At 34.6% G+C, this 26183-nt stretch overlaps 1 long non-coding RNA gene across 2 annotated transcripts in view; it reads right to left on the minus strand.

Moving 5' to 3' along the window:
* Positions 1-26183, minus strand: part of LOC110262017 (uncharacterized) — a 358225-nt gene that overhangs the window by 82531 nt on the left and 249511 nt on the right. The window contains exons 3-6 of one of the 2 annotated variants that reach the window (XR_014812991.1): positions 25190-25266; positions 24606-24762; positions 20393-20585; positions 12927-15639 (exon numbers count right to left, since the gene is read on the minus strand). This is a non-coding gene — a long non-coding RNA (uncharacterized LOC110262017). Of the gene's footprint in view, positions 1-12926; positions 15640-20392; positions 20586-24605; positions 24763-25189; positions 25267-26183 lie in introns of those variants that run through there. The other variant, XR_002346500.2, reaches the window with a different exon arrangement.

Below are 26183 nucleotides of genomic sequence, written 5' to 3' on the forward strand. Positions count from 1 at the left end.
TTTCTCTTTGAAATGGAGAAAAAAGGACTCATCTAAGAGTTAGGAAGGATAAGGAGCTGTTGAGATATTATGCAGAAATAAAGGAAAGAGTGATCTGACCAGAGAAGTACAATATGAGTCCTGGATAGGATTAAGGATTCCCTTGCATTCATAATCATAAAATGAGACCAATCGATAAAGTTGCTGAACATTCCTAGTGGAGTTATTTCATCTCTGTGAACCAGTGTTCACTAATAAAATGGTGCTTTAGTGTTACTCACTTCCATTTAACTTTGATATAATTAGGGTACCTAAAAAATCAAATTTTCATTGATTATATGCCACTGACTATAGCAATTGATAATTAACCAAATCTAATTAATGGGCTAACATCTTCCATGATATGTAACTTCACATGATATGTATTTCATGTGACTTTCACAGATCAGATTGGTAAATTCCCGTGAAACTTGACTCTGTGGAAGTGGTTCCATGTGTGATTGAGAGCTGCTGTCGTATTCCATCCCAACTTAAAAAGTGCAAAATAATAGAATTTCCAGAGGTGTTTTCCAAATTATCCAACTAATATCTGAACACTGAGGCAATGTTCCAAGGAGTATAAGAAGCAGCATGTTTTAATCACATTCAGGAATCCTAAGAGGTATTCTCATATGTTTATAGAACTAAACAATGATCCTGCAGAAGATGTAACACTGCCCATGTCTGGAAAAAAAAAATCAATAATATAGATTTGTTTCAAAAATTTGGTATTTTTTTGGCTAAGGTCATTTTTTTCTTCAGTGTGAATAAATATTATTTCCTTTTTTTCAGTCCTTTTGAGGATAGCTGCACTGTTCTTTCTGGAAAATATCCCCCACTGCTGACTTATTCTAATCTGTAAAAGTGAAATTTGTAACCTGTCAGTGCACTACCAAAATATAGCCCTTAATAATCATGCTATTTTTCTTATTTTTATTTTTAAATTAGGATAGTGCTCCTTGTGAACTTAAAGTAATCTAATCACTTAAATTTTAAGGTAAATATAATTCATTCAAAAAAGATTTACCAGAAATATACTTAATGTGTTCTGTACTAGTTGTGGTGGGTGGAGCATATGAAAACAGGATGACTATTTTGAAGGGTAATTTACAGAATAACTAAGTTGAGAAAGTAATGAGTCATAAAGGGTTAACAAAAGAAGAATTATGAGGACTCAGGTAAGAATGGGGGCATTTTCATATATTTAGGGAGGGCTTCTTAGGTGAGTCAGAATTTGAACCATGCTTTCAAATGTGCAGAGGATTTAGGAAGGGTTCAAAGGTTACTATGAGGGTACACACATAATCTTGAATCATATATGAGGGACACAAGTTTATTCTGATTGAATGAAATAAGGAATAAAGCTAGAAAGATATTTGATTGAAGGTATGGAACTCCTAGATACAGTTTTCACATTATTAAAAAAAACAGTCATCAAATATATATTGGAAAGAAAACATTTTAAACTGTGTTGTATAGAGATTACTTTGCAGTTGGGTGTTAGATTCCCTGGGCAAGTTTGAAGGCCGGAGAAACAGGGAACTGATATTACAATAGCCTGTGCATGCTTGTTATATTTCATAAAAAGAGAATCAAGAAGAAAGACTAGGGTTGAGTAACACTGGAGAGATAGATTACATGTAGGCATGGAGTACAAAAGAAGTGGAACTATTTTAAACATGGATGATTGGGAGGATATTAACTATCAAAAAATAAACATATAAGTAGGAAGAGCTGTTACAGAAAAGAAGAAAATGAGTTAAATTTGTATGTGAGTCTGAGACTTCCAAGTGGAGACTTTGATTATACAGTAGCTCCCTCTTATCCACAGTTTCAGTTCCCATGGTTTCATTTACCTGTGGCCAACCGTAGTCTGAAAATAATACATGGAAAACTACAGACATAAACAATTCATAAATTTTAAATTGCATGCCATTCTGGGCAGCATGATGAAATCTCCTACTACCCTACTCCATCCTTCCTGGATTTGATTCATCCCTTTCCGGTGTATTCTGCCCTTCAGTCACTTGGCAGCCATCTTGGTTATCAGATCGACAGTTTCCCCATCACTGCACTTGTGTTCAAGTATTATTATTATTATTATTACTATTTTTCTCTACAATGGCCTGCAAACACAAAAGTTGTAAATCTGGCAGTTTGGATATTGTTTTACCCTGCCTATATTATCAATTACACTTCACCATGGGTACGTATGTATAAGAAATAACATAGTTTGAATAGGATGCTGTATTATCAAAGGTTTCAGGCATCCACTGGGGTATCTGGGATGCAATAAGGGGGGGACTACCGTGCCTCTGTAAAATGAGCACTTTAAGGATAAGAAGTTATAGCTGTAGTTAGAGATAGAGGATTCACACATGCATTTGAATCCCGGAAGCTGAAAAGCACTGTAAAAAAGTGCAAGGTAGCAAAGAAAAAAAAAATAGGAAAATAATTCCTTAGGGAAAACCAATTTTGAAGTATGGAAAGAAACAAAACCACAGTAAAAATAAAAACTTGGATAGAGGTGTTTAAATTCATAAATCTACATATTTTCCTGAGAATTTTAGACATGCATGAAGCTTTAAATTATATATATTTTATTTGTTTTTAAATTACAACTTGCAAAGTCAATATTTTGATAAGAAGTCAGTTTACAAGAACAATACCATCTTTTTGTAAGTTCAATTTTAAGGCAATCATGGAAAACTAAAAAGTGTACTTATCACCCTCCTCCCCTGAAAAGAAAATGTTATCATTGCAAGTATATATGCTACAGCACAAATATTGTGTTAATAGTTATGTTTAGTTCACAAATCGTTGGTGGCTATAAAGTAATCTATATGTAATAAGTAGTCAAAATATTTGTCAAATTCAGTAGTGTGTTAAGAAATACAAACTGTTTAGAATTTAATTGAAAGTCAAGTACTGAAATTAAACACAAAATGAAAGATAATAAAATTTTTGCTCATTAGAACCTTGATCATATTACCATAAAATTGTATTTGACCCAAGACACTATAATTTCTATTGATAAATGTGAAATAATAACATAGTTTTAATCAAAAATTCTCCCTATCATTAGGGATTGTAACTTAACAAAGATTGTAAGTTTCTGTGTTTGTATTAAAATGTCACCTTCAATCATGAAAAAAAATGGAACTAATTGATACTTGGTTTTTCTTTACTTTAGGGTTTACAAAGCCTTTATTGAGCGCTGTAGCTGAAAATGCCATTTCCCATTTAAGAGCCATGATGGAAGTCCTTTATGATATTTATTCCACCACAGATACCCTCAGGTTATATTTCTTCCCCTGTCCAAAAACATTTCCTTTTATTATGAGCTTGTCATTCTACTGTATTATGGACAAGTGAATGGTTTAGAGATCATGATTTCCTTTGTAACTATAATCAATCTAGATAAATCTCATAATTAGTTATTAAAATACATTTAAACTAAATGTTGATTCTAAAACATTGTAAGACAAGAGAAATGAAAGGAGAGAAACCTGAATTTGGAGGTAATAAGTTTTCTTTTGCTCACTGATAAAACAATGCATTCTATACTAGTCAGGTTTACAACCTAGCTTACACAAGTCATTTAACTATCTCTTTGACAGTGTTAGAATTAGCACTGTAACATAGGATATTTATTTCATGAACTATAAATACAAGAAGGCAAACTCTTTGGATGGAAAGAGCTACTTGAAAGGATGACCTTGAGAATCCAGAAGGGTAACAACCCTATCTGTATGCTCTTGATCTAGGTGAAGTCTATTTTTCAACACATAGGTAATTAGGGAGAAACATACAATAAGAAAAGCAACAGTAGCTTAACCAACCAGATGGGCCTCATAACAAAACCTCTGACAAATACTGTCCTGTTAACCTATTCATCCTCATAAGGAAAAGAGCATATGCCTGGTGTTTTAAACTTTGGGAAATTTATATAGCATAACATGAAGCAATAAAATCTGAAGGTACAAATTGCCAATAGGGTATCTCAAAGAAATTTCAACCTGAGTACACTCAATGTTATAGTTGCCACATTTTTATAAAAAAATCCAAGTTGTAGATAAATATTAATTTTAGGAAGACCAAAATGGTAAGGGTTAAAATGTATGTTTAATATTCTCTAATCTTTGGGACACGTTTTAAAACAAGACAATTTCTAACTGTGGTGAAATTTCAAAGTTAAAAAATTCCTGTTCAATCTATATATATTTTAGGGGAGTTTATTCATCTCTTTAATATTTTCATGCTAACAGGCTTTTCCCTAGGTACAACCATATTCCACAGCTATTCTAGTGACTCATAAATAATATAAATTTTTATCTTTCTTGAAATTTTCATTGAACAGTAGTCCTTTATATCCTGGTATATTCATAACATGGATATCCCCCAAGTCTTCTTTAATTTAACATGCCCAAAACAAGTATTTATTGTCATTGCTCTTTTAAATATAATCCCTGTCTTGATGATCTGTGGGGTCATTCATCCAGTCATATAATCATACAACAGACAAGACTTTTCCTTCTTCTCTACCTCACATGCAATCAATCAATAAATTGCATTGGTTTAACCCAACAAAGTGCTCTTTGAAATACGTCTTTCCTCTTCAAGTAAATTTCTAATGCCTTAGATCAAGATCTCTTTGTTTCTTATTACAGAAAATCACTACAAAAACTATCCAAACATGTGGGTAAATAGAAAAATGGTAAACATTTCACAGAAGTGAAAGAATACGTCACAACAAATTTGGCAAAGAGTTCAATTTAACTGTTATGCAAATGAAAATTCCCTTGAACAGTTGCTTTGCTTATGTTCATTTAGAAAAGAATAAAATGAAACATCTTACAGTAATGTTGATGACAACATCAGTGCATCAAATATTGCTTCAATTTACTTAAAATTTTGTGCAGAAACAAATTTGAAGAGCCGTAAAAATTTAGATCTTTTGCACTGGGGGTTTGGGATGGAAATGCTATAAAATTGGGTTGTAATGATCATTGTACAACTATAAAGGTAATAAATTCATTGAGTAATATAAAAAATAAAATAAAATAAATAAAAAAGAGAAAAAAATAAATAAAAGACCCTGAGGAAATCAAGAAAAAAAAATTAGATTTTTTAATCTACTGAGCTCTTCTCACTCTCAATAATATATTCCTAGGAGGTGTTCACTCACCAATCTTTATAAATGTGAAATAATAAGAGAGAAGTTATAGATAAAATTAATTTTTCAAGAATAATGGCATGGCATAATTTTTCTAGCTGTGTTTACAAATGAGAGATGTGAATATTTACCTATGTATAAAGCACAGGGGAAAAAAGGCATAATAGAAAACAGATACTTTTATACATTTAGGAACCGTGAATTTGAGATGCCAAATCCAAGGTTAATTAAACTAATTAGGTTTATTTCATGTTCTTAAACAAAATGTATAAAATTACATACTTTTTTCCTGCATATTTTACTTCTCTATGAGCTAAATACATATTTAAAAAATAATTACCAGTTACATGCATGTTCAGTATAACTCTTTCACATATATTTTGAACATTCATCACTGAAAGAAATTTAACAATATTAAACTTACAGGCCAAGGAAGTTATGCTGATAGGATATTATATGACTTTTCTTTACTGTTTAACCTAGCAACTAAATTTATAGGAAAAATAAATTTTCCACTCAAAAGTTGTTTCTAATTGCAAAATATTGGAAAGTATATATGTTCAATGATAGAAATACTGATTAAAATAGACACCAGGACATCTATACAATATCAAGTACTTATCTAAAATTACTTAGGATAAGAATATCAATTAAGGGAGTTCTCGCTGTGGCTCAGCAGGTTAAAATCTGACTAGTATTCATGAAGATGCAGGGTCGATCCCTGGCCTTGCTCAGTGAGTTAAGGATCCACCATTGCAGTGAGCTGTGGTGTAGGTCACAGAAATGCTCAGATCTTACATTGCTGTGGCTGTGGTATAGGCTGGCAGCTACAGCTCCAATTTCACCCCTAGCCTGAGAACTTCCATATGCTGAGGGTGCAGCCCTAAAAAGGAAAAAAAAAAAAAAAAGAATATCAATTGATATTGAAATATGTTAGCATATTTTCTTAAGTAAAAATTGGGTATGTCACATTCAGTAAAAATCAAATATTTGTTGAGAAGAAATACAGGAATTTTGAACATAGTTGTTCACATGAGGTTGCCCATTTTGCTGCATTACCCCATGAACTATAAAATTTCTTACCAGTACTCTGGGTTGGAGGAGTTTGCTATCCATAAGACCAGTAACATAATTTGTAAGCTTAGAACAAAATGAAACGGCAGAGATTCTTGTTCAAAAATTATACAGAATTTCAAGACAGCAGAGCATAAAACAAAGCATGGGTCCCTTCTGAGAGCAGGGCCCTGTGTAACTGCCCAGGTCACATGCCCATAACACTGGCTCTAGCTGCCATACATGTCTGATCTATTTACTTCCATATTGTTGGGTGTTTTATGATTCTTTTTATTAATTTAGAAAAAATAAAGACATATTTTTACTATTTAAACAAATATTGAGCATCCTAGATGGTATTAAAACTTCCCTCAAAGTTTTCAGCTGTGTTAAGAAATTTGAAGGTGTGTCTTGAGCATCATGAGCTTCATTGTTATGATCTGCTTGAATATTACCTCCCTGTACTACAGCCTAAAAAGCACTCCAGGCAGAAAGTCAGGGGGTTACTAGGATTCCACCCAAGTACTCTTATTGCATCAAAAATCAGTGTTCTATAATGTTTACCAACATCTGAAAATAATTTTGTTATATATTTTGTCCATTTTTATGGTTGCTTAGGGTGAAAATAATGAACAAACTCAGTGACAGGTGGGACACTATCAAGAAGTCTAATAGCAAAAGCTATGTATCTCATTCTTCCAGAAGGTGATATCAGAGAGTTTGGGCCATGAAAAAAAAAATTGGAAAAATAATAGCTGAAAAAAAAATCCTAAATTTGGCCAATTTAGTGAAATAAATTTACAGGTTCAAACCTCTAAGAGTACAAATTCAAAGAAAACCATGCCAAGATATATAATAAGTAAAATCCAGATAGAAAGCAAATATCACAAGGATTCTGAGTTTATCATAGGAGACCATTAAGGGTGCACATCCGTCTGTTTTGCAGCTAAATTTCCATTATTGAGGGCACTGCTGTGGGCAATGATACCATCACTAGTGCTGATTTGTCTTTACTCCTACGATGTCTATCAAATGCAACCCAGAATTGTTAACCTAAAAGAGAAAATTCTGGAGGACTTATGACTTTCATTCCTTTCTTTGAAGGTTTCTCTCCTCAGTGCGTACTTTGCATTTTCTGGCTGTCCTTCTCAGTGGGTTAGATTCATGTTGCTCAAGAGTCAGCTCTAAATCCAAAAGTGGAATTCATGGTGCGAACTTGAGATGGGAATTTTGTGTGATGAAGTGAGTCTGATCTCTGAAAACACTGACCACCACAGCTGAAACTGAAATTATACGTGGGCTGGAGGGCTGTGTCCCGGGTCATCAGCAGCATATGCTGAAACCTGCTGTTAATATTCCAAGTTTTTTGTTTGTTTTGTTTTTTTACCTTACTAGTCTTCTACTATTTCTTCTCCCATTCCTGTCTTTCTGGGTCAATGCCTTTTTGATTCCCGTAATTTTATATAACTGGGTGTTTTGGAGTGAAGAGAGGTAATTGCTGCTTAACTAGAGTTACCAAAGAAGTACACTTTTTTAAATTTTATTTTTTTAAATCTTTTTAGGGCCACACCCAAGGCATATGGAGGTTCCCAGTCTAGGGGTCAAACTGGAGTTGTAGCCGCTGGCCAATGCCGCAGCCGCAGCCACACCAGATCCAAGCCACACCTGCAAACTATACCACAGCTCATGACAATGCAGGATTCTTAACCCACTGAGTGAGGCCAGGGATTGAACCTGTGTCCTCATGGATACTAGTCAGATAAGTTTCCAGTGAGCCACGATGGGATCTCCATTTTTTACCTTTTTTTTGCTTTTTAAAGAAGTACACTTTAATGTCTGTTTTTAAACAGATTTTTAACCATATATCTGAAAGGCTATAAAACAACACTGCGTCCCAAATGCAACTAATTATCAAAGACTGATATTTGCAATCCATGGTCTTAAAAAATTAAATAATTCATTCAATTTGCTCACACATACAACCTGAATAAAACTTACCTCTCAGAACAAAAATACACAGAAAATAATTGGAGATCTTACCTCAGTGAACTTAGCTATATGGAAACATAGTACCATTTTATAAAGGTAAATGTAAATTCAAAATAAACATATATGAAAGTTTAAAAATAATTCTAACTTTGTTTTCTATTAAAATATGTTTTGTAAATATTATATTAATGCAAAATTATGCAACAGGGAAAATGTTATCTGTACTTAAAATCATTATGACCTAATTCCTAGAACTATACATTTTTTTAGAAATATAAAATATACTTCTATGAATTTTAAGGTTAAATTTATGGAAATTATTTGTAATTTACTGATATACATTTGATGCTACACATTTTGTTAAATATCAACTGAGAACATTTTTCTTTACTTTTTTTAGAATTGAGAAAATGCCTCAGGGGGAAATGACAAGCTTTCTCTCTGACAAAAAATTTTATGACAATAGTTATTAAATTTTGTAAAAATATCAATTTTATATCAAGCCCTATCAAGTGGACAATTTTCATAGACTGTTCACTTATTTTTGATGTTAAAGACTGTAAAATTCAAAAAACATGAAATAAAACAAAAGAACTGTGTTGGTAACAAAACAATGAATAATTTTACTGAACTGTCTTGTTAAATATCTCGGGCTTGACACATTGCTGGTTACGATGACAGGTTACATGGAATTACAGTACATGCTCACTTGGCTGCTAGTACATATCATCAGAGTGTTTCAAGCAAGAGAATGTTAAAAATTCATGCTGAACTAAATGTTGTATGGAAAAGAATCTATTAAGAGCTGCACTGCCATTTCCAATATATGGTAATGCTATTAATTATGAAAACATACATAATGTAATCTCACTTTTGCTAAGGATTTCAAGATACTAAACAATCTTTTACCAACTGCTGCACATTGGCTTTCCCAGGTAGCAAACTCTCAGATGGAGAATAGCACACAGAAATGTATTAGGGAATATTCTTGAGGCAAAAACCTCTGAAGGGGAAAGGAAAGAAGCAGGACCGGGTTAGTGGGAGAAGTTAGGCTGTGATGCAGTCTTAACAAAAACCTCAACCAGTTTCAAGGGAATTACTACCCATTCAGAGCAGTTCTCAACTGGGGTGAGGAGGCTGGGCTTGTGTACCCTCATCACATGTAATTATTGTTTGTGGGCTACCTTAGAAAGACAAAACGTAACCTTAAGCGGAGGTGTTTGTTTGTTTTAGATGAGGCAAATGCAGAAGAGATCAGACAACTAAAAACATCTATTGGGAGTGCTGCAAGGAACTGAAAGGGAATCTGGGTAGTACGTCACACAATCCACTAGGATTTATACTTTCAGCTACATTGAGAGCAGATCTTTTATGAGTTCCAGGATCCTGGCATACTTATTATCTGAAGGGCAACATCAAATAGGAAGGTTAGTGAGACAAACTATATCCTCCACTAAGGCAGCTGAGCTCTGGACTATAACTGGTATCCAGCATCTCTTATCATCTCCCTCCCTGTTGTCTAGTCGAGGTTCCCGACAAACTAAACTAGCAATTCTGCTAGTATTGGTGGCTTCTCTGGTGGTGGGATTCAGACTCTCATTCATCAATGTGGAAGAATTCAATATTGGTAGCATGGCCAGCTGGTCCTGGTCTTTCTGGATGATGTTAAGATAGAAGAAGAAATAACACAGCCCTAGGCAAGGCAGTAAATGAATGCTGAGATCTGTTCCAAGAATTACAAATCACTTCAGATCCTCTGTTCTGATAGAAATGGAAAAGAACCAATTTGCCAGATCAATGGCTGCATACCATGTACCAGAGGCCATGTTAATTTTCTCTAGCAAAAATATCACATCTGGCAGAGAAGATATAGTTTATTACCTGGTTGAGTTTGCAGTTATCCACCTTCTGTCTCTAGGTTCCATCTGGTTTATAATTGAGCCAGATGGTTAAAATGCAGATATGATGAATCCTTGGATCCTTTAGATATTTAAGAGTTGTACTAATGTCTGCCATTTCCCATGGGATTCAAAATTTTTTAAAATCTACTTTATTGGCTGGAGGTTAGTATGTTGTTAATATCTATGTTATTCAATATATACTATTTATTTAGATATATTCATTTAAATATATAATAAATCTGTATTATAATATCTCACAATATTTATTTTGCCCTGAGAGCAAACATGAGGTTTTTAGATTAGAGATCAGATTTATCACAGCAATAACAGCACTGGTTTCCTGTGCCCTAATCCCCATTGGGCTACAGAGGAGGACAGATGTCACCTGTATGTTTACAGGAGAGGGGCCTTTAATTATGTGACTGGGAGTTCGTATAAGAACTCTTTATACTACTCCCATTCAACTCCCCAAACTCCTACCCAGGAGAGAGGGAGAGAAATCTTCTTTAAAATGTAAGTAAATACTCTCTTTGAAAAGAAGCCTGTTTTTACAGCTTTTTGGAATATAAACAAATGCATCAAAGATTTATTACCTTTAAAATGTAATAATACAACTAGATATAACATCTTTAAAATGTGAAGAACAAATAATACTGCAGGAAATGGCACATTCTCTGTATGTCAGTTTTCCTTGCTCAAAAAAGTCCTGCCAATGCAGAAGTATGAAAACGTCTTCCCTACAGAAGATAGCAGTCTTAGAAATATGCACTTGGGTTTCACTATGATAGCTCTTACCCTGCCAGGCAAGGCTCAAAGAAAAGATTATTCCAGTTACCCACTGTGCCTATTCCAATTGACATATATTTGGGGACTGAAGAAATAGACACCTGATGGGTTTGCAGACCCAGCAGACCCACTGTGAGCTCAACCCACAGTGGTGAAATGCTCGTATATCCATTTGTCTCATCGTCCCCATGAGAACAGAGGTCACCATGGCATGCCAGTGTGCTGCATACAATTGTAAATCTGTCTGATAAAAAGCACTGCTGTTATTACTATTCTGCATCCTCGATAATGCACACTGTAGCTCCTAAGAAACTTTTGGACTTTAAAACTGTAGTTTCTTTTTCAGGGTTTACTAAGGTTATATTTCTACTTTTTGGTATTTTCATTTGAGATTTTTCTCTTTACTAAAAAATTATGGAACATAAACATTTAACTTTATTCCACATTTCTGCCTCTCCCTCCTGCCCCACTCGAAGAGCTGTGCACATACACTGATGTGCACACATATCCACAAACCCCTAAACTCACTCTCCCAACTCCTAGATCCAATGTAGCTATATATTTATTTTTCAAACATTGTTGATCACTATGCACAACATTATAAGGAGCTAAATATTATTCATAGCTAATTCACTTAATGTTCTATGTTATATAATCTTTCCTATGTAATTTTTGAGTTCTCTTGTTTTTTTTATTTTGTAATTTTTGTAATTCTCTTGAATTATTAGTTGCACTGTTTTCTACATCTGTTGATCTAAATTTATTTTGCTTTTTAATGCAACTTTTTGTTTTTGTGATTTAATTATAATGAAACACAATATAATGCATATCCTATTTGATATAATGCAATGTATTCCCAGGAATTATTATTTAAATAATATCACAACAATTCTGATTCTATTTGTCAGAGACAGCTTTGTTAACAATTTAGTATAATTCTGGTAGGACTTTTCCCATGCACCTATGAATATATATTTATAATATATCAAAATGTGATAATAATAAATATACAAAGAGAAGTAGCATAGTATAATGATTATAGGTACAGTTCTGGTGACAGCAGGCTTAGTTTTAAATCACAGCCATCCCACCTTCTTCATCTATAAAATGATATACATAATAACAACTACCTTATACCCTTGAAATATATGTTTTAAAACATATATTTATATATATTTTAAGGTTTTGCCAATCTGTTATCATATACACTTAATTCTGTAGTATCATGGACATCTTCATAGAAATATATATATTTCTATATATTAAGATATATTTTAAAATATATATTTGTATATATTTAAGGTTTTATATAAATATTATATTTATATCATATAAATATAATATACATATTTAATGTATATTTACATATATATTTAAAAATATACATTTTAAAGGTTTTGCCAATCTGTTACCATATACACTGAATTCTGTAGTATCATGGATATCTTTCTGTATCAAAATATATAAAAGTATCTAAAAGTAAATAATTGTGACTGCCCTATTTTGCAAACTACCCTAAATCAAATTATATTTACATAGAAATTGTCAGGAAATTACACAAAAATCAAAGGAATACTGTCTTTGAGACATTTCATTTTTCTCTCTAAAAGTACACCTAATCCATAGTTAAAAAAGCACACTTTTTTTCTGATAATGCGTCAGTAAAAGTATTGACAGGTTATGTTACATGGGTAACAAATAGATTTATAAGACAGACTATTAAAATTTCAAGTTTAATCATTAGCCATACACATATAAGTAAGCACATGGGACCTTATCACGGTGTAAATTAATCCCTACTAAAATGAAATGATAGAAATTTGGAGAATGAAGGTAGATATTTATGATTAACACTGCCCATCTAACACACCTGATTTAGCCCTGTTGTATCTGATACAGCATACAGCCCAAAGACAGGGCAGATTGCACTGCAACCTGTTATGGAAACAAAATCAACAGTGTCAGAGAAAGAGAGAGGGAGGGAGAGAGAGACAACTATAAGATTTTGTTTTTTAACTGCAGCACTTTATTTTCCACATATAATGGCATGATGCAGGGACCTAATGTTCATGGCAGTAGAAAACCAAAATATTTTGTCATCTCTTAAAGAACTTAGAATTCTCTACAAAGTACGTAAATTACAAAGATGTATAAATTTATTGGTATAAATACAAATTATTTTCCAACTCAAGACAAGTAACAACCTAAGGAGTTCTGGTGGGAAAAGATGAGGTAAGATGTTTTCTTATCTAGTATAGAGATTTTCAAAGAATTGGCTCATGAGATTGTAGAGGCTGAAAAGTCCCACAAGGCAAGATCCAGGAAAGCCAGTGATACAGTTCCAGTCTAAGCCTGAAGCCCTAAGAACCAGGAACACCAGTGCTTTAAATCCCAGTTTGAGGGCGGGAAAACAAGTTTACAGCTCAAGCCCTCAAAGAGCAAACTCTCCCTTCCTTCACCTTTTCATTCTAATCAGGCTCTGAATGGATAGAAAGATAACCACCCACTTTGGGAAGGATATCTGGTTAACTTGGTCTAGCAACTCAGATGTTAATTTCATCCAGTGAAAAAACCTCACAAAACACCCCAAAATAATGTTTAACTAAATATCCATCCGAGTACCCCATGACCTAGCAAGCTGACACATAAAATCATCTATTAAAGTAGTCTTCTGAGAGAGTACAAACTCCAGAGATGCACCATAACCTCTGCTTCATTCATAGTGGTAGAAGATGCAACATCCAGTACCTTCTCCTTTACCTTAATAGAATTCCTGGTCCATTGCCCAAATCACTGAACTCTTATTAAAGATTTCTGTGCAGTAAGTCTGAATCTTTGTAGGGTTTCTTTCACTTCCTAGCAGGCATACATTTCATTCGGGCACCTAGTGTACATTTTACTTCCTGTTCTTTAGATAGGATTAGCATGATGTCATGCATGAATGCAATGAGCCAGTATGAATTATGTGGTATATCAGAATGCTCAAGGCCTTTTTGAACTATCTTTTGGCAGGGCAGGACAGTTAACATAATTCTGGTGCAAAATATATGTAAATTGCTATTCTTATGTGCACAAGAACTGATTTTTATCTTTTTTATTGATCAGGGTTGAAACTAATGCATTATCCAGATCAATAAGTTATAAAAATTTCCAAAGTCTATATTTTGCCCCCAGTGTGGATTTTATAAAAGCTGTAATGGGGACGATGACTCAGTTCAGTTAGAATTGAGACTACTATTTGGTTAAGTTTTCTGGCATTATTTACCACTTTGAATGGGAAATAAGTGTGGACATGATGAGTGTCACTGCTCAGCTAGCCTTAATACCTTAAAGGAGGAGAGGATGTAGCTTTTCCATTTCAGAGGCCTCCAATTATACCCTGCTGTTCATTAAGGGCTCTTACATTAAAGGTCAGTGGACCCAAGTGAGAGCTCTGTCAATTCTAAATGTACCTCTTGTAAGCAACTACTTGAGACTCAGGGGAATGAAGAAACTGAGAACCTGTGGTTATTTTATTTGCTGAAATGCTGAGGTACACTAGAACTACATTTATCATCTGGTCTCTGTATACTCCCTGCCTACAAAGTCCATTACTTATCAGAGTCATCTCAGAGCTTCTGGTCTACAATTTTTTGTTTGTTTGTTTTTGGCATACACAGCAAATACATATTTCTTACAGTCCTGGGGGCTGGGAAGTCCAAGATTAAGGAACCAGCAAATCTGAGGACTGCTGAGGGCCCACTTCCGAGTTCATAGATGGCTATCTTCCTGTGTGTCCTCACATGGTGGAAAGATAGCAAGAGAGCTCTCTGGGGTACCCTTTATGAGGGACTAATCCTTTTCAGGAGGCCCCCATCCTGATGACCTGACCACCTCCTAACAGCTCCACCTCCTAACACCCTCACCTTGGAGATTAGGATTTCAACATATGAACTTTGAGGGACACAGGCATTCAGTCCATTGCAGCAAGGATGAAGTGGGGGATAAACATTAGGAAGCTAACTGTGTGGTTTTGTTACAGGCTTCAAGTCCCCTTCAAGGAGATTAAACCCAAAAGCCTCGGGCCATGCCTCATTGTAATGGCCCTTCCCCCACCTTTAATAGCTTGGGATGCTCATGTGGAAGGAATGCCACCCATTCCTCACCCACTCACCCTTACTTGTTACCCATGCAAATAAGGCATTCCCAACTGGAACTAATCAGAGGATCGAAATGCATCCCCCATCGAGAGATCAAACAACACTCAGCCCTTTCACACCATGCAGCGGTGCTGGGACAGGAAAAGTAGTGGGCGTGGGACAGGAGAATGGGGTCCCCAAACATGTCTGCTGTATGGAGATATAAGGAAAGACTCAGTTGTAGTCAGGCCAGTTCCTACCCAGGACAGCTCTCTCTGAGAGCGTAAGTAAAATCTGCTCTACACTGCTACGAACTTGACTCCTGATTGTGATCAAGAGGCAACCAGCGACAGGTAGCATTTTTTGTTCACTTGGGGTGGGAATGGGCCATTAAGACTGCCCTATCAAAGAGCTGTAACTTTCAAACTGAGGCGAGGTAGCATCCAGAGCCACTCCAGTCCTGAACCAAACGTTCCTGCCATGAGAGACTGCCTGCTCCAGCCCTGCACAGCAAGACCACTGGCTCCATCCCAGTATCACTGCAGCACTTCCCAGCTGGAAGAACCCCTGGCCAGATGCCTGCACCTCCAGATAGTTGCTGTGTGTGGGCAAGAATCAAGAGATAACACAGAGGGAGATGACATTATAAGCCATCCTCTGCTACCACACCTGAAAGTTTTTAAAGCATATTCACAAAATCACTGGCACTCCTCCCTTTAAAAAATGGGATCTCTGTCCCTTTCCCTCAAATCTCATTTGTAACCAGGGAAGTATGGCAGAAGTGTTGCTGTATGACTTCTGAGCCTGGGTCATAAAAAGCCATTCATCTTCTACCTCATTTCCTTTAACACCTGCATCTGCAGCCTTGAGATGCCCTGTCATAAGTTGGAATCCCCTGAGGGAGCCATGCTGTGAGGAAGCCAAATCCCACATGTAGGGACTTCAGTCAGCAGTCCCGGTCTTCTAATTATTTTGGCCTTGGTCCCGATGGGTGAGTAAATGAAACTTCAGATGATTCCAGCTAAGACTGTTGGGTCTTTCAAGCTGAGACTGCAGCATCATGCAGTAAAGACAAGCCTATCTGAATTCCAAACCTATAGAATCTACAACATTCAATAGATCTAGTTATTTCTCCTTTCTGCCTCCAACCATATAAATTATTCTGATAAATAATTAGGAATACTTTTGGAAGAATAGGAAAAATATGTATTGTTCTTATTTGTAGTGATTCAGGGTCATTCTCAAAGAAATCTTGCCTCCATTCCAAACTATGGGATCTGAGCTTAAGAACTTCTCGGATATGGAAACTGGATGAGGAATCAAGATTTTCCTTTTTGACAGTTGACATAATTTTCACCAGCTTTTGACTTGATTTTTCTGTTCTAAAATTCAAGCAACAATCAGATCACTTGCTACTTTGCTCACTCTTGGTGAACTGTGGTCTATTAGCTATCACTAGAAATCCCTACAGACATAGAGACTTTCGAATGCCACTTAGCCCTTATTGTTCATTACAATAATTATTTCTGCCTTGTATTTGATATTTAACTGTCACTATCTGGCCTTTGCTATTCAAGAATACTATCATTCCCATTAACAAAAAAGCCCAGTTTCACAGCTGTCAAGGTCAATGCTGGCATTCCAAAGAAATCAAACACTTAGCAAACAATGATGTATCCTTTTTTTGTAATGATAAAGTCTCTTTAGCCTTTTATGAGAACATCATCCATTTATATATTCCTTGGTCTTATGTAATATATTTGTTTTGACTATGTCACATCACTGTGCATCCTAAAGTCTTCTGCATACTCCACAGGACAGTTTGGACATTGCTACTTCACTTCTTCAGGACACTGACAGCAAAACATCAAAGGATCATCCCAGCAGAGTATTATGACCCTTTTTGTTATTCTTGCCAGGATCTTAAATCTCATTTCAATAATCTGTTCCAACTAGCCTTGTATTCTACTTCCAGGTCCAATCCCCTCAAGACCCATTCTCATTTGTGTTATTACTCAAGTACTACAATTAATGTAATGGGTAAATTCTTTCTTCTTAGAGCAATGACTGTATTACCCAACTTAAAGTGCTCTGTGACCTCACCTTTGTTAGTGATGTGGAAACAATTAGGGAACGAGAACGGGGTATTGAGGAAGATAATCACCAATGTAGAGTATTCACATAAGATGAAATTTTTGTTTGATTTCTTTTTTTTCTTTTTTCCTTCTTCTTCTTTTTTTTGGCATGGTATCCTCCAGACAGAGAAAAAGACTTTTCTTTCAATGAAGATTGGCTGCCTATGCTGGCCCAGCAGTATTATCTGGTGTTAAAGATTCTCATATGCATCCATTCAAATGTTTTCATCATAGGTCTCAAGAGACCCACTCATTTCCAATCAGGGCACTGACTTTGACACACATAGCCAGCCCTAGATCACTTTTGCTTTTTTGACATGCCTAGTTGAAAGTTAGCTAACCTGAGGCTGTAATTTTTTTCTTCAAGGCTTATAAAGCATTAAAAAAGGTATTGACTGTATAATCCTTATGATCATTACTGTTCTCAAATCCTAAAGCATCAGTTGAGCATCAGTGCCCCTGGAGGACTTATTAAAACACAAATTGTGGGTCCTGAAGATAAGTTTCTGATTCAGTACAGCTATAGTGCACCTAAGAGTTACCATTTTGAACAAATTTCCTGCTAACGCTGATGCTGTCAGTTTAGGCTTGGTTCACACCTCAAGAAATATAGTGATACAACTTCTGCATAGCCTAGGGCTGTCTCTTTTGCTTGTACTTAGTTCTATTTTTAATTTTATTTTTTTTAATTGAAGTATGGTTGATTTACAATGCTATGCCAATTTCTGCTGTACAGCAAAGTGACTCAGTCATATATATATGTGTGTGTGTATGTGTATATATGATATATATAGTCTGTGTGTGTGTATATATAAGATATATACTTTTTTATATTATTTTCCATCATAGTCTATCCCAGGAGATTGGATATAGTTCCTTGTCTATACAGTAGTATCTTGTTATTTTTCCATTCTAAATGTAACAATTTCCATCCACTTATTTCTAAGTCACCATAAGTGAAATCTTTAGTTGCTGGATGCTACTGCATAATAGGGATTATCCTCAGTCACTTGATATTGTGTCCTTTCTTGCCATCAAGCTACTGATAGCTCCTTTTCCCGACTTTAATCCCATGGATCTGCTTCCTACAACACTTCCTGGTAAGTATTCTTTTAAGTGTGATTTTCCCTGAAAGTAGAACTTGCAATAAAACTACATACAAATTGTTCAGTTGAGAAATGAACACAGGGATAAAGATTAGGAAGTGAGGAGAGAGATTTAGGGAAAGAGAAAAAAAATAATGATTTGTTATCTATGCATACAAAGAATAATAAAAGACATATGTAATATTTATTATGTTAATATGGCTAAACCAGCTGTATTGGTTTTCCAAAGAAACAAAACAAATAGTATGGAAATATATAGAGAAAGGGAGAAAAAATATTTATTATAAGGAATTGGTTCCATTGGTTATGGAAGCTGAAAAATCCCCAAATTGGCAGTTAGCAAGCGAAGAAGGCAGGTGACCTGATGGTGCAGTTCCAGCTTAAAGCCTGGTAAACTTGAAATCTAGGAAGAACCCATCTTTCAGTTTGAGCCCAAAAGCAAGAAAGAACCCACAGCCTGGGTCAAAGGCAGCCAAGAAGGAGGAAATTTCCTCCTACTCCTAATAAAGTTTGCCTTTTTATTCAATTCAGGCCTTCAATTGATTGGATGAGGTTCACTTGCATTAGAGGGAGCAAATTACTTTACTCAGTTTGCTGATTCAGATGTTAATCTCATCCAGAAACACCCTCCCAGACATAGCTAGAATACCATGTGTGAGTAAATGTCTGGGCACCCCGTGGCTCATTGAATTAATTATATAATGATTTGAACTATGATTGCCCACTGGAATATATTCTGCTTGGATCTGACATATTGTTTTAAAATATACTGTTGAATAAGTAGTTAGGTCATTAGATTAGGAATTTTGCATTTGTGTTCGCATATAGGTAAAATTTAATAATAACCCCTTTTGAACTTTCCTTATCCAGTATTATTGGCAAGATTCTACTAACCTTATAGAATTGAGTATATTACCCCTTTTTATCTTGTTTCTTGAAAAATCTCCATAATAGGGGGGTTAAATCTTTTTGGATATTTGTCAGAACTCACCTTAATATAGACAGGGTAGATAGACAGGATAGATAATATAAGACAGGATATCTCTTTACCAGTAAATGCTGTTTATGATTTTAATGTACTGTATGCTTATTGAGCTATTTAAGTTTTGTTGTTTTTACCTTATCCTGAATATTTTCATCTCTCTTTCATAAAATTTTGTGTGCACTGTTTTGATCATGGTCACTGTATTTCTCCTAGGAGTCCATTGTTACTATTTGCATGTTTTCTTTAGTAAACAAACATATAAATTTTAAAAGTCTCTTTTTAAAAAAGACAGGGGAAGGAAATAAATCTGTTGGGAGTAATTTAATCACTTGAAATACTGGGGTAGCAGTGTAATCGGGTTTGGGGACCATGGATACTTTGGCCTCAAAACTTGTCCTTGAAAACATTTTATATTCTAAACAACAGTGTAGGAGGGTCCCCTTTTCTCCATACCCTCTCCAGCATTTATTGAATGAGAACCTACCATACAGCAAAGGAAAATCTACTCAATAGTTTGTAATAATCTATATGGGAAAAAAGAATGAATATATTTATATGCATGACTGATTTCACTTTGCTATATACTTGAAACAAATACAAGTCAACTATACTCCAATAAAATAAAATAAAAAAAAAAAGAGCTGGTCCTCAGAAGGTCCTGATAGTCCCACTGAAGAGCCTGAGATGCCACCCGCAGCAGAGCACAAAGAAGCAGCTTAGGACACAGCTTGAGACAAGGATATGGATGCTGCTATCTCTGCCACTAATACTTCTGAAAGGATTTTTTTTTCCTGTTGTTTCTTCTTCTTTTGCCTTTTTAAATATTTTTATTTTAAAATATATTTCCTGACACATTTAGGAAAGACTATGTATTGGGTATGAGAGGTAAGGGGCATAGAATCCAAAGAACATCCATGCACTTTATGCCTAACTTCCATAAAACACCAATACAACTTACATTCTATCATTTGCAGATTTTTATCATTTGAATAACATAGAATATTTTTCATCCAGTAATGTGTCAATGCTACAAATAAATTACAACTCCTAGAATTTAAAACAAATTATCAAATTTATTGCCACTTTTTTTTTTTTTTTTCCTTTTTCAGCTGCCCTGTGACTTACAGTTAGTTCTTGGGCCAGGGATCGAATCCTAGCTGGAGCTGTGACCCATGCCACAGCTGCAGCAATGCTGAATCCTTAACCCACTGTGCTGGGCCTGGGATCTAATCAGTGCTTCCACAGAGACAAGGCACATCATTAAACCACCATGCCACAGTAGGAACTGCTATCATCACTTTTCACAAAGCACAAAAGCCTATATTCAAAACAAATATAAATATATATATGTGTGTGTATATATTTTAGACACATAAATGCATTTTATAAAATATAAAGAGAAGTTATATAATATTATAGCTATTAGCCACATACAGCTCTTGAGCACATGACATGTGTCAAGTTTGAATTGTGATATGCTTTAAGTATAAAATAAACACTCAACATCAAAGGCTTCGTATCAGATCTCAAAGGACTAAGAAAGGTATATTGACTGCAAATAGTTCAAATGGCAAGTGAAAAAAGTGTTACAAGATCTTTAAACCTATGTACTAACTTTTTTTTGGCCATGCCCACAGCATGTGGAAGTTCCACGGCCAGGAATCAAACCTATGCTATAGCAGTGACAATGCCAGATCCTTAACCCACTGAGGCATCAGGGAACTCCTGTGTTTATCATTAACATGTCCTTTTTTTAAAACCTTTTTAGGACCACACTTGCCACATATGGAAGTTCCTGTGCTAGGGGTTCAAATCAGAGCTGCAGCTGCTGCCCACACCACAGCCACGGCAACAGGGGATCTGAGCCACATCTGTGGCAACGCCAGATCTTTAACCCACCAACCAAGGCCAGGGATCAAACCTGCATCCTCAAGGACATTATGTTGGGTTCTTAACCTGCTGAACCACTATGGGAACTCCTAACATGTATTTTTAAAGTAGATATTTTGGCAGCTGCATTATCACAGAATTATACAATATTTTTATGTGTATAATACATCAGAAATCCAAATTTAAACTCACAAAATCATAGCTATAGATATATATATACACATATACACATATATTTGATTCTGAGAAATAAGATTGTTAGAAATAATTTCATGGAGAATATGCTTACTACTACTGAAGATATTTTTGAAATCTAAAAAATTATATTTAAGTCATATATTTTAAATGGCAAAACTATTTCATTATAAATATCGTATGGGTAAAATGAAAAATAGGAGTAACCTTTCTGATACTGAATTATTATGTGGAGTTTTACTTGTAGAGTTTTTAGATTTTGTTAAGGCAAGATGTGTCAAATGTTTTATAATTAACAGATGGATCACTGATTTATAAAAGTATGTACAATATGTCATTAATATTGTAAAATGTTGAAGTAATATTTTGGATATATTGGGTTAAATAAAATATACTAAAATAATTTCAACTCTTTCTATCAGAAAAATTAAATATTTGGCTCTCACTATATTTTTATTGAGAAACTCTGTTAGAAAGAAAAATCAAGGGAATGATCATCACCAATTCACAGCAGTTTCCTTGAGGTATGCAGGATGATATGACACAGTAGCAATGTGTAATTTATTTCATTTAAGACACATATTTTTTCTCCTTATCTTGTAGTGATAGGTGCTATATATTGAGGGGAATATGAGTGTAGTGGACATTTTATCTTCAGTTCAACCTTATCAATGGATTCTCATCAAATTTATGGTGAATTTCAAGAACCCTATTTAGGAGTTCCCGTCGTGGCGCAGTGGTTAATGAATCTGACTAGGAACCATGAGGTTGTGGGTTCGGTTCCTGGCCTTGCTCAGTGGGTTAAGGATCCGGCGTTGCCGTGAGCTGTGGTGTAGGTTGCAGACGCAGCTCAGATCTGGCATTGCTGTGGCTCTGGCGTAGGCCAGCAGCTACAGCTCTGATTCGACCCCTAGCCTGGGAACCTCCATATGCCATGGGAAGCGGCCCTAGAAAAGGCAAAAAAAAAAAAAAAAAAAAAAAAAAAGAACCCTATTTAGGGCTACAAAGAGTGACATGTATTGTTTCCAGGACACATCCCCAAATGAGCTTCCTATGGTTGTTCCTTTACCCAGAATAGGGCAAGCATGGCATCATTGCAGAATGTTTGAATTTTTTTCTTATCTTTATTTGGAATCAGATATTTACCCTCAGATATTTCCACGGCTTCTATATTTTATGTTTCTATGTAAACATCACCTTATATGTAATGTTTCCTTTCTTCATTGAAAATCATACTCTGTCTCATACTTTGCACAGTATAGCTTTTTCTACCATTTGATTTTTGCCCCACAATTTCTTCATATGCTAATGTCAGTCTACCTCATTATCACATAAAGGACAAAACCTTTGTTTCCTCTGTTTACTGCTCTATCTCCAGCTCTTAGAATATGACTGACATGTACTCACTAATCACTAAACCTAATCTCCAAAACCTAACTGAGCCCTAGCAAAGAAAACAATGATTAAATAATTGAATGAGTTGCAGTTAACCAAAGCAGAGTGCAAAGATATCTGAGCATCAAAATCAAATTACTACATAGCAAAAATATATACTTGCTTGCAAATGGAATTATACATGAGAAGATTTTCCACCAAACTGTTGCCAATATTTCTATCATGGACAAGTAACAAGTAATTTTTTACTTTGATTATGTATATTCTAACCTTTCTACAATTAGTACTTTCCATTAAATAAAAAAGATACAATATGATTTTAAATTAATTTCCAAAACTCTGATTATTTTTACAATTAATTTGAAATATAAATTAAGTATTAAGCTATATTTGACATGTTTAAATAAGAACATAAATATGAGTCTTTCTCATATATTAATGATGATAAAAAATATTTACACAACACCATACTCAAATTACATAAAATCAATGTTTATATTCCAAATAAACTAAAGCAGAAAATCTGTTACTTTAAGAGTATTAAAGTTTTATGTTACTTTTAAGAACTGAGTATAATTTACTTTAAAAATCCTAGCATAAAGTTGTATACATTTTTTCTCCTTATCTTGCAGTGATAGGTGCTATATATTGAGGAGAATATAAGTATAGTGGACATTTTATCTTCAGTGCAAGTAAAATTTTAATATTCAGACCAAGTTTATAATTAACTCATTACTATAAATCTAAATTTTCATTATAAATATATATTCCCTGTCTGAGTATAAATGCTCTTGATTTGTCTAGGAGGCACACAATTTTCATACTTTAAAGAAAAACAAAATTATTATAAAAGGGATAATTAGGCATATCATCTCCACAGTTCACTCCCTTTATAATAATAATATGAAGGTTGATTGGGGTGTTTTATGCCTTTTCTTCATTTAATGGGATGAATAAAAAGAAACACCACTTTCATATAACTTTCAATTTATATAAAAATTGGGTATATTTAAGAATAGTAGTTACATGCAAAGATTATAATATTTTCTTATCATTGCCAATGCATGTTAAATTATTTTTGGATAACTTAAAATTAGGCATTTTGATTAATTCCTCCTTTCCTGGAAACATATATCACATTCCACTCTGTATTAAATTAGATTATTTGAGTTTAATTAACTCATTTTAAATGCCCATAAATTCCAGTAGCATATAATGAAAATCATATACATATATAAGAAAGAGTAGATCCCTCTGGCCTTTGGAATTTGAGTAACTCAGCTGAAAGAACCACTCATTATTAGCAAGACAGATAGACAAATAGATAGAAAATATCTGTTCCACCTAGAAAATCAAACATAATTTTCATGCTAAATACAGTGTGGTACCATACCTATTAAATCAAACACTTTGTTATAGATACCCAACATGTCAGATTATTTAATTACAAACATTTACCCCTAGTGATTATTGAAATATTAATAATGTTAATTTAAATGTCTGAACTGGTAGTATTCTGATGGATGACATATTTCAATGAATACAAAGTTTAACAGAGACATCATGATTACGAATTGATTTTATATAGGAATGTAAAACTCATAATTTTATCTTTAGAGGAAGTAGAGAAATTTTATAATATTATCAAAATGAGACAATTATTTTTTGAAACTCTACTCTTTTCAAGGTGGTAGAAGATGCTGTGGCATAGGACACAGCTGTGGTTCAGATTCAATCCCTGGCCTGGGAAATGTGATATGCTGCAGGTGCAGCCAAACAAATTTAAAGATAAATAAGTAAATAAAAATGTAAACACTGTGGATAAGGGGAAAGGCTAAAATCTACTATGAATACCCACCACCAGCAGCAGGAACTAATTATCAGTTCAGTCTGTCCATTTCTAAATATGTTTATCTGTGTTTACACATGTACATATAAACTCTTGAAAATTTATGGTATTGTTCTTTGTATATTTCCATATATCACCATTTTCTATAGGTTGAGTTACATCCCCTCTGCAAAAAAAAAGAAAACATGTTGATGTCCTAGCCCCTAGTACCACATAATGTGACCTTTTTTGGAAATAGGGTCTTTATAGCTAATCACAGTCCTTAGGATACATCCTAATCCAATGTGACTGGTGTCCTTATAAAAAGGGAAATTTGGATATGGAAGTAGACACATACAGAGGGAAAATCATGTGAAAATGGAGTATCCATAAGCCAAAAGCTGAAGAACATCTGGGGTCAGCAAAAGGTAAAAAGAGGAAGAGGAAGGATAACCCCACAGGTTTCAGAAGTAGCCTGGACCTTATGACACTTTGATATTAAACTTCTAGCCTCCAAAAACTATGAGCCAATAAATTTCTGTTACTTTTGGCCAAAAAAAAAGATGATGGAAGATAAAGTAATCACAAAGGAAAATTTAACTTGCTAAACTTACAATATTTGGAGGACTTTGTCTTCTAAAAGTGTCCATTACGTCAGTAAGCAAAGCAAATATATGCCTTTGAGGAAGCCCTAGAAGAGAAAATAGGGATAAAAACATCATTAAAGGGATTTCATAAGACTTGAAGAATATATTAGAAGTTCATTCAAATACTTATGTGTCAGACAATGAAAAAATGGTGAATAAAAAAGATAAGATCTTTTTTTTTTTTTTTTTTTTTTTTTTTGATCTTTTAGGCCCACACCGAGGCACATGGAGGTTCCCAGGCTACGGGTTGAATTGGAGCTGTAGCTTCTGGCCTATGCCAGAGCCACAGCAATGCCAGATCCAAGCTGTGTCTGTGACCTACACCACAGCTCACAGCAACACCAAATCCTTAACCCACTGAGCGAGGCCAGGGATTGAACCCAAATCCTCATGGATGCTGGTGGGGTTCAAACTCCCCAAAAAGACAAGATCTTGAACAAGGTACCAAACAGACAAAATTTTCCCTCCTCATTCTTCGGGTCTGGTTTGGAAATCAAATGAAAGAAAAAATATGTACAATAATTTCAACTATGATAAAATTTATATATTTAAAGAGACTGCTGCAGTTGTGATTAATGTAGAGAGAGAGCAAGAGAAGCCTCTTGGATCTAGGGACTTTATAGGTTTTGATGTATTCAATTATTTAAAAACTGAAACAATACCAAGAGACCTAGACAGGGAAAAGGGAGAGAAAGCTGTTAGGATCAGTACTGTTTATTCATTTAACTTGCTATATTTAAAATCCATTACAATACCTTTATCCTACCCACTGTGATGGACTCATAAGTTGAGGACAGATTCTAGATCTTCATTTCTTTATAGGCATGAACTTGCATAGTTGCTCCCACACTAAGCATGCTCTAAATACATACTTATTGGGGGAATGCTCTAAATACATATTTATTGGGGGGAAAAAAGAATTAATGAATACTTCACTGTTTTGAGGTATAAGGAATTTTGT

Source organism: Sus scrofa, chromosome 8 (assembly GCF_054392235.1).
Source record: "Sus scrofa isolate SSC_HxYL_T2T_F1_AM1 chromosome 8, Sscrofa_HxYL_maternal_Yorkshire_Landrace_v2.0, whole genome shotgun sequence".
Taxonomy (NCBI): domain Eukaryota; kingdom Metazoa; phylum Chordata; class Mammalia; order Artiodactyla; family Suidae; genus Sus; species Sus scrofa.